This window comes from Bos taurus, chromosome 16 (genome assembly GCF_002263795.3).
Source record: "Bos taurus isolate L1 Dominette 01449 registration number 42190680 breed Hereford chromosome 16, ARS-UCD2.0, whole genome shotgun sequence".
NCBI classification, from domain to species: Eukaryota; Metazoa; Chordata; class Mammalia; order Artiodactyla; family Bovidae; genus Bos; species Bos taurus.
This window is the reverse complement of record NC_037343.1, coordinates 21,702,184-21,712,671: the sequence shown is the minus strand read 5'-3', so window position 1 is coordinate 21,712,671 and position 10,488 is coordinate 21,702,184. Positions and strand designations below refer to the sequence as shown.

General features: G+C 42.0%; 1 pseudogene; it reads left to right on the top strand.

Annotated features, from left to right (window-relative positions):
- Positions 1 to 1,478: 1,478 nt before the first annotated feature.
- LOC529125 (heat shock cognate 71 kDa protein-like) lies at positions 1,479 to 9,362 on the top strand (annotated as a pseudogene).
- Positions 9,363 to 10,488: the final 1,126 nt, after the last annotated feature.

The following is a 10,488-nucleotide window of genomic DNA, read 5'->3' as shown; positions in this document are numbered from 1 at the left end:
TGACGTCGGGCAGGGTTCCCCGCGCTGTACAGTAGGGCCTTGATGAGTCCTTCTTCTCAACTTGACTTCATCTGCCTAGACCCTATCTCTGAATAAGCTCACGCCACTGAGACCAAAGATGAGGACTTGAACGGACCTTTCTGGGAGAGACACTTCAACTCACGACAACCTCTTTCCTTCTCTTAGGCTAGCATGCCTTCCACCATTCTTCACCTAGCCGCCATTCATTCCTGATGTTTCACCACCCTAGCTGTCCCATGACCTGAGTATCCCCTTGAGCTGAGTATCCCCTTGAGCTGAGTATCCCCTTGAGCTGAGTATCTCCTTGAGTATCCCTTTGTCTCTCCCATTATGGACACTGTTCGGATTAGTGCTGGCCTGTAGCAGGTTGTATTTGTGATTTGGACTGCTGACTCTTCTTTGCTCAACAGGTGGAAGTGGGTGGGGTGAGGGAGTGGGGAGAGCAGGGTCACACTTCTCTCATCATTCCCAGCCCCACACCCCCCTGCTCCCAGGTAGCATCAGTTGCATCTGGCATCTGGGTGGTGTCTGTCATCAGCAGTGAGGCCTCAGCTTGCCTCTGAGCAATGACTATGCCATTTATGAACAGTGTGCAGTCATGCCACATCCTCCTTTTCACATCGTTCTTCACTCTCTGTTATTCTCAAATTCAGACAAAATAGAGGACCATAATAGGGACTCATGACTAAGTCCCAGAATCACCACTCAGAAACTGAGTGGTGATTGAAATGTTGAAATCTTTGCAATTTCCTGTATAAAACATTTTTCTCTGTCACTAATCTCTTTCAGGACCGTGTGATTCTGAAGGGAGGAAGAGAGGTTTTGCTGTTGATTGCTATATAGCTTGAAACCATCCTTATTCTTTATAGTACAGAAGTGATAATCTCTCATATTTTAACACACAATGCCAGGAGGGGAGGGGATCCAAGGGGACCATATATTGGGATTCTACTGTTTTCAGATTTCCAATATAATTGAAGAAGGGGATTCTCCCATAATAGAAGCTGTAGACCTGAGTTACTATACCAGTCCCACAAATTCAATCCTCTTTTGAATTAATTTAATTAAGCCATGATTTACAGTTCTCTTTGTAATCTTGAGGCAGGAGGTAGATACTCCCCTCCCCGCCGCGGGCCCCCCCCCCCCCCCCCCCACCAAGAGTAAAGCAATTGGAGTTTCATTCCCTATGGACTGAAATTCCAAGACAGAATAGCAGGACAATTGAGAGAGGAGGCTGGACCCTGCTGAGACCACATATTTCTCAATCTCAAGTCAGGAGACCTCCCCACCCACACATGCGCAGAAAGGCTCTGTGGAGGTCGAAAGGGAAGTGATGTTAAGAGATGCTTGGCCCATATGCCCCTTCTGTAGAACCCATCTTGGCTAAGAGATGCACGTGCACGCATGGGAGGATCCTGAGATATACTAAACATGGACTCAGAACCAAGCAAATCAAAATGATCGGCAAAGGAAACCCAGAAGAAATGCCCCATGTAGGTGTCGTGAGAGCACAACTCAGCAACTCTCTCTCTCTGAGTCTGTCCATGTGTCCACATCTCCTGTACTTTTTTTCCTCCTAATAAATACTATACTTGTTTCTCTACTTTCCATCTTTGAGGAAATTCATTTCTGCAGAGCTGAAGGGCCGGGGCCTTGACCTTTGATCTAGTGTCTGGAATTCGGTGCTCTCACCGCTATGACCCAGCCTCCATCTTTGACCTGGAGCCCAAGCCTTGCTCTGAGCCACTGAAGGCTGAAGCCACCTGAGGTCAATCTGAACTTAATGTTTTTATTTTAGAATAATAAAGTACAGAATTTGAAGGAAAAAATTCTTTTCTGCTGAGATGGGAACAATAAGAACTAGAAGAGAAGAAAATTATGCCCCTCCTAAAGCCATCTCATCCTCTGTTGTCCCCTTCTCCTCCTGCCCCCAATCCCTCCCAGCATCAGGGTGATGCTGGATGGCATCACTGACTCGATGGACATGTGTCTGAGTGAACTCCGGGAGTTGGTGATGGACAGCGAGGCCTGGCGTGCTGCGATTCATGGGGTCGCAAAGCGTCGGACACGACTGAGCGACTGAACTCAACTGAAATCACGTCTAAATAGCAAGAAGCAGATAAAAAGCTTTCTGCTCTGCTAGTATCCTCTTATTGTTACTATAGATAAAATATTTTAAAAGATAGAGTTATTGATACAAAAATTTTTAAACACAAAATAAATTTCCAGTCATCGGAAAGGCTTTTCTTCCACTCTCTTTTCTAAAACAGAAATCCCTGGAGTAAAAAGAAAAACGACGACAACAGGAAAGTCACATGAAAATGGACATGGAAACCACCAGACTCCCTGAAAATACTCCCGTCTTGCCTGCTTCCTTGTTTGCACTATGCTACATTTACTGCAGGACAATCTTGTTATTGTTTCAATGTACAGACATGCAGATTTATTTATCTGGCCAAGTGCAAATACTAATGCCACTGAGAAGACAGCAGTGGTTGCTTCCAAATTCAGGACTTAACAATTTCCTGTCCCTGAAGACTTTTCCAGAGCACCATTAAATGCACAGCCATGTCTGAAATCTGAAAAAGAGTTCTGTGTCCCCCCTGGTCAGCTCTGCTTTGGAAAGAGGTCTTTCCCCCATCTCTTGGGAGGGGGAGGGGGTGCATTCTTGGCCTCACTCTAGCGTTCTTTATTTGCATGTGCTAGCTTTTTTATTGCAAATAGGGCTTTAAATCTTACTTTAGAAATGGATATTGCACTGAATGTGGGTGCCTGCAAGGGAGAAGCTATCAATAATGTTAGTTATGAAAACCTGATCATAAGTGTTTTTAGTCCATTAGCCATTTCGCTTTATTTATGTCCCCTTTCAGGCAGGATTTGAAGCCAATATTCAAAAGATGAAGTTTGGATGAAGAGCAACACAAGAGGATATAAAACACTGTCACGTATTTTCATGCTAGAAAATATTTCTTCCTTATATGATTTTTTTTTTAAACAGCTCCTAAAAATCAGTAACCTCTGGGCAAATGAGGAATGCACAAAAGAGGAGCTGGGTCAAGCATAGATATTATTTAACATTTATCTATCTATCTATTCCTTTTCTACCGTTGGATCTAATTACTTTAACCAAAGGTAAATTACAAAATTTTTAAAATTACTTATCACACCCCTCATAAACATACCCACAGGCAATTTGGACACGTTTTTTTCCTCCATTTCAGCTCCTGACAGAAATTCAGCTCATGATTTATTAATAAAGTCCCGTTTGCTCTCATTTGCTGCTTTATCTTCCAAAGAGCCTGCAGTCTGAACAGTTAAACGTACAAGGAGAGAACACTTCTGGGCCTTTTCCTGGTGGACAGTGGCTGTCCAATATTGAGATTGTGTGGTTACCAATTTAATGCATCCCCGAAGCGACTGCCTGATCCTGATGCACAGAGAAGCACGTGGAAATGTCAGCCCAGGGACTTTGCTCCAAGCTTCACCCCAGCGTAGAGAGCAGAGCCATATTGAGCATGTCCAGTGATTCGCTTCCATTTCACAAAAATAATGCTCAAGGAGAGTAGGAGAAGAAACCAGACTGGTGAGGAAAAGGACATCTTGAAGGATCTAACTTTCTACTGTATTAAAACCCATCATAATATAAATGCAAAGATGAATGCGTTTTTTTTTCCAGGTTAATAGACATTTGGGGGTCTTTTAAGAAAATATCAAATGTTTCAGTTGAATGTCTCACACCAGTGAGCAATGTTGTTTCTCAGTGTTGGGCTCTGTGCTTCATCTGAGCTCTGCACCCTTAATGGTAAGGCCCTGACTTTCATGTTAATTTCCATGAATGACAAGGCAGAGATGAGGTTTTAAGTCCTCCTGCACACCCAAATGAAGGCGAACCCTAGCAACTTGAGTCACCTAGTCCTTTTCTGTGGACTTATTTCTAATTGAATGTTAAGATCAAAGTTTAAGTTTATAAGAAAGAAAAACAAGTGCCTATAAATAGTTATTATCTGACATCCTTATGAAAATTCATGACCTGCCGTTTTATCAGAGACCTTCGAAGAATTCTAATTGTGAAGTCTGCAGAGCTATTAAATGGCTAGTACACTTCAGTCTCTTGATAAGAAGTGAGTTAAATAATTGTCCTGTTTAACTTGTGCTTGTTAACCTTTAAGGTCAACTAGTTTGAACATACGTTTAATGAAATCCTGGAGCCAGAATTTATGATACTGCTGCTGAATGTTAAATTGGACAATTTACATAAGCAGGACATTAACCTTCTGAGCACTAAATAGCATTTTAGCACTTAGCCGCTGGGGACAATAAGGAACATGTTCTATATATTTGTGATTAGCTTGCCTGGAAACTCTCATGATGACCAATTGGCCTACCAAGTTTAGCAGCATAATTAAATGAATGGACTCGGCCTAAGTAAATTATCAGTGCTATGTACAGTATATCATTATAGTCTGAAGGAAAAAAAGATATGAATAATTTAATAATACATTACTAATTTATCAATGCTAAGTGACTTCGAGGAGGCTCTTTGTAGTTCATTGTTTTCAATTTGATATTTGATTGACTGCTCATATGATTAAAATTGAACCTATTTCATTTGTTACCAGGAATATATAGAAGCAGAAGATTTTATGTATTTTTTTTTTTTTTTTTTTTGAGCTGAGCGGTGTGGTGTTTTCTGCCTTGATGAGATTACAAGATAGCTACTACTGGGCGCTGATTAGCAGGTAAGGTAGGCATTTGTCACAATCAGATGTGTGCAGTCCCTACTTCTTGGTTGCTTTCCTGAGGGGAAGGTGCTAACCCTTGCTTTGTTCATAAGCCCAGCTTGCAACACAGCAGCAATTATCATTATGGCTTGGAAGGGTCAAGCTTGAGGGAAAGCAATTTGCACTTCACCTAGAAATGTTCCTGCTGATTGTGGACAATCAATCCACTGGGCGGGCTGTCCAGGAGTTGCATTCTATAACCTCAGTCCAACACTTGGGTGTATTGATAGCCAAGCACATATTTGGGGAAATAGTAGCTTACCCTGAAGTGTGCTGTCTTCAAAGACAAGACCAGGATCTTGTAGCTCTTCCCTGTGATATTCTATTTTGTATGAATTTGTATGTCTATCTTTTGATATCGACTTGGTAACATACTGGTCATGCTAGTCAGATCTTTGATTTTTCACATAACTATATGTCTTGGTGTGGAGAAGGCAATGGCAACCCACTCCAGTACTCTTGCCTGAAAAATCCCATGGACGGAGGAGCTTGGTAGGCTGCAGTCCATGGGGTCGCTAAGAGTCAGACATGGCTGAGCGATTTCACTTTCACTTTTCACTTTCATGCATTGGAGAAGGAAATGGCAACCCACTTCTGTGTTCTTGCCTGGAGAATCCCAGGGACGGGGGAACCTGGTGGGCTGCAGTCTATGGGGTCGCACAGAGTCGGACACGACTGAAGCGACTTAGCAGCAGCAGTAGCATATGTCTTGGTGACTGATCTCTTAGCACACACTAATATGTTTAATTTCTTTTAAGGTTGCATAGTACTTTCTTGTATGTATTTGTCATAATTTATTTATTCTTCTGGCTCCATCAAATTTTTTGTCTTTTCCTGTTACACACAATTTTAAAATCTTTGTAATACATTTTTATGTTTGAATTCAAGTATATCCAGAAGATTAATTTCTTATTTGAAAAGAATCACTCTGATACAATTCCTGGTCATGCACTGGTTACTCAGATTGGCACCAAACTTCCTCATTATAGAAAGCAGGCTTTCCTATTAGCATGTATTCCATTTTGCTCTCAGCTGATTTAACTTAATTCTATCTTTCCAAAGTAAGCTGTCTTTGGGTTTGATAACCAGCATTAGGAATATAGCAGAACATTAGGAAGTTAACTGAGACAGAGGATCTGGCTAAGTTTGAGTCAAGTGGGCATAGTAAAAGGTTTAGACTCTGGAACACTACAGCCCCGGATTCAAGTGGTAGCTCAGCTGATTAGTAGCTGTATAGTGTGGACAAGTTACCTAGGCACTCAGTCTGTTTTTTACATCTTTTTTGTGTAGCTAGTAACAGTATTGGCATTCATGTAATTGTACAGGAATGAAAGTATGTAAATGCACAGTTTCTGGCTCACACTAAGCAGTCAAAAAACTTAACTATCATTAACTATTAATATTATTTAAATTTTATAGAATGACTAGATCACTGAGTCAATCACAGACAAAATTTGATTGCTCACTTTTAAGTAATTTAAATTTAAAACCGTTTCCATCAAGCTATTGCTTGACTATTTTTACCTGGTCAGAATAACAGCCAGACAATTCTTTTGACCTAACACTGTTTAGAACTGTCTTATAACTAGATACGGTTCAAGCTTTAGCAACTACTGTATATACCTTTGGCACCCCACTCCAGTCCTCTTGCCTGGAAAATCCCATGGACAGAGGAGCCTGGTGGGCTGCAGTCCATGGGGTCTCGAAGAGTTGGACATGACTGAGCGACTTCACTTTCACTTTTCACTTTCATGCATTGGAGAAGGAAATGGCAACCCACTCCAGTGTTCTTGCCTGGAGAATCCCAGGGACAGGAAGCCTGGTGGGCTGCCGCCTATGGGGTCACACAGAGTCGGACACGACTGAAGCGACTGAGCAGCAGCAGCAGCATATATACCTTGTTAGGTGAGAAAAGTATTACTAGTCAGATAAGCATTTTCAACTGAGACCTTATAGTAAAATATTTTGTAGGTGTGAAATCATTTTCTTTCACTGTTGCTGTTAACTTTATATTAATCTATAATGCGAAAGGACTCATGTATTGGATTAACCAACACATACTACCATATAGAAGAGATTAACAAAAAGGATTTTACTGTATAGCACAGGAAACTATATTCAATATCTTGTAATAAACTATAATGGAAAAGAATAGAAAAAAGAATATATATAAAACCAAATCACTTTGCTATACACCGGAAACTGACACAGTGTTATAAATCAACCACACTTCAATTCAAAAAATAAAAGAAATTCCAAGGAAAGCATTTTAACTATATGTCAGAGATTAAATGTGCATATCTTTGAACCCAGTGATTCTACCTTAGAAATTTATATAACAGATATTTGGAAAAATCTATAGATACTCATGTTTTTGTTCTATTGCTTCTACCGATAAAAAAGTAATAGAGTGAGGGAAAAAAAGAACTCAGAATGTTTGGCCTTCACTACTTTGGAAGCCTCCAGGCCTATGGTTTTTACATAGTGAAGAGAAAAGTAAAGGAACGAATCAAGTTAGTTGTCTCCCTCTGCCTAATCTGACTGTGGAAGGCCGGAATCCTTCCTCTTGAATTCTCTAGGAGGACCACTCAGATCAAAGCCCTTTGGGATATTCAGTTTCCACTTGGAATGTACCAGCCCACCTCAAAACCTGCACCTTTGCTTCTAGATGTTCCATGACATTTCAACTCAGTGGGGGCGGGGGTTGGGGGGGGCAGTACTAGGATCTGGAGTCCCAGGGCTTGAGTTTGTGGCTTATTCAGTTGCTTTGCATTCTGGGGAGCGGCCGAAGTCAGCTTCTTCATCTGTCAGGTTCTATAAAAGTACTGACCCTACCTACCTCACAGAAGCAAATGAACTGGTAAGAGTCTTTGTAAATAACAGAACTTGGGGAAGAGTTTAGCAATTATTGTTATTATGATTTTCTTAGAGACTGGAAACAATGTTGAGTTGGAGGTAGTATCTGAGGCCAGCAAAAGAAGTCATCCCTGGAATTAACTGGCCCTTTTGTTAGACTTCCGATTCTGTCCAGTAAACCCTTTGTCAGTATGTGCAGACCAACTGAGAGCTTTTCTATGGGCAGAATTTAAGTCTTACTCCAGGGTTCAGCTTGAAATTATAGATGTATATGTGTGTGTTGACAATACCACTGAATGATTTTCTCACCTTTGCTAACACTCAGGTCAATACTTGGAGCTGACAGCTGATACTATGAAAATTCAGTGTCTTTTTAAATTTCTTTTTAGATGATCTCCTTTTTCTTTTTCCATGATCTTCCTCCTGGGCTTCCCAGGTGGTGCTAGTGATAAAGAAGCTGCCTGCCAATGCTGGAGACATAAAAGATGTGGGTTCTATCCCTAGGTCAGGAAGATCCCCTGGAAGAGGGCACACAACCCACTCCAGTATTCTTGCCTGGAGAATCTCCCATGGACAGAGGAGCCTGGAGGGCTACAGCCCAACAGATCAAAAAGAGTCAGAAACGATTGAAGCGACTAAGCACGCACACATGGTCTTCCTCCTAGCCTGTCTTTCAAGTCAGTCATTCAGTTCAGTTACTCAGTCATAGCCAGATCTTCGCCATTCCACGGACTGCAGCACACCAGTCTTCTCTGTCCATCACCATCTCCCAGGAACTTACTCAAAATCATGTCCATTGAGTCAGTGATGCCATCAACCATCTCATCCTCTGTCATCCCCCTTCTCCTCCAACTTTCAATCTTTCCGAGCATCGGGGTCTTTTCCAGTGATTTGGCTCTTCGCGTCAGATGGCCAAAGTATTGGAGCTTCTTCAACATCAGTCCTTTAGTGAATATTCAGGGTTGATTTCCTTTAGGATTGACTGGTTTGATCTCCCTGCAGTCCAAGGGACTCTTAAGAGTCTTCTCCAACACCACAGTTCAAAAGCATCAATTCTTCAGCACTCAGCTTTCTTTATAGTCCAACTCTCACATCCATACATGCCTACTAGAAAAACCATAGCTTTGACTAGATGGACCTTTGTCAGCAAAACAATGTCTCTGCTTTTTAATATGCTGTCTATGTTGGTCATTAGTGATGTCATTAGTGATTAGACTATCACTAATGACAAAGGCCGCTTGAGCAAGGAAGACATTGAATGCATGGTTCAAGAAGCAGAGAAGTACAAAGCTGAAGATGAGCAGCAGCGGGATAAGGTGTCTTCAAAGAATTCACTTGAATCCTATGCCTTCAACATGAAAGCTACTGTTGAGGATGAGAAACTTCAGGGCAAGATTAATGATGAAGACAAACAGAAGATTATTGACAAGCGTAATGAAATTATCAACTGGCTGGAGAAGAACCAGACTGCAGAGAAGGAAGAATTTGAACATCAGCAGAAGGAGCTGGAAAAGTCTGCAACCCCATCATTACCAAGCTGTACCAGGGCGCAGGAGGCATGCCTGGGGGACTGCCAGGAGGAAGGCCTGGGGGCTTCCCTGGTGGTGGAGCTCCTCCATCAGGTGGTGTCTCCTCTGGGTCCACCATTGAAGAGGTTGATTAAGCCAGCCTAGTATAGATTTTGGGGCTTCCCTTGTAGCTCACTTGGTAAAGAATCTGCCTGCAGTGCAGGAAACCTGGATTCGATCCCTGGGTTGGGAAGATCCCCTGGAGAAGGAAATGGCAACCCACTCCAGTATATTTGCCTGGAAAATCTCATGGACAGAGGAGCCTGGTGGGCTGCAGTCCACGGGGTCGCAAAAAGTCAGACACAACTGAGTGACTAACACAACAAGGTTGGTCATAGCTTTTCTTCCAAAAAGCTCTTCTTTTCATTTCATGGTGGCAGTCACCTCTGCAGTGATTTTGGAGTCCAAGAAAATAAAGTCTGTCATTGTTTCCATTGTTTCCCCATCTATTTGTCATGAAGTGATGGGACCAGATGCCATGATCTTAGTTTCTTGAATGTTGAGTTTTAAGCCAGCTTTTTCACTCTCCCCTTTTACTTTCATCGAGAGGGTCTTCAGTTCCTCTTTGCTTTCTACAATAAGAGTAGTGTCATCTGTAAATTTGAGGTTATTGATATTTCTCCCAGCAATTCCAGCTTGTACTTCATCCAGCCTGGTATTTCGCATGATGTACTCTGCACAGAGTGATGTACTCTGCACTTTGCAGCAGCGGCCACAGGACTGGAAAAGGTCAGTTTTCATTCCAATCCCAAAGAAAGGCAATGCCAAAGAATGCTCAAACTACCACACAATTGCACTCATCTCACACGCTAGTAAAGTAATGCTCAAAGTTCTCCAAGCCAGGCTTCAGCAATATGTGAACCGTGAACTTCCATATGTTCAAGCTGGTTTTAGAAAAGGCAGAGGAACCAGAGATCAAATTGCCAACATCCGCTGGATCATGGAAAAAGCAAGAGAGTTCCAGAAAAACATCTATTCGTGCTTTCTTGACTATGCCAAAGCCTTTGACTGTGTGGATCACAATAAACTGTGGAAAATTCTGAAAGAGATGGGCATACCAGACCACCTGACCTGCCTCTTGAGAAACCTATATGCAGGTCAGGAAGCAACAGTTAGAACTGGACATGGAACAACAGACTGGTTCCAAATAGGAAAAGGAATACGTCAAGGCTGTATATTGTCACCCTACTTATTTAACTTATATGCAGAGTACATCATGAGACATGCTGGGCTGGAAGAAGCACAAGCTGGAATCAAGATTG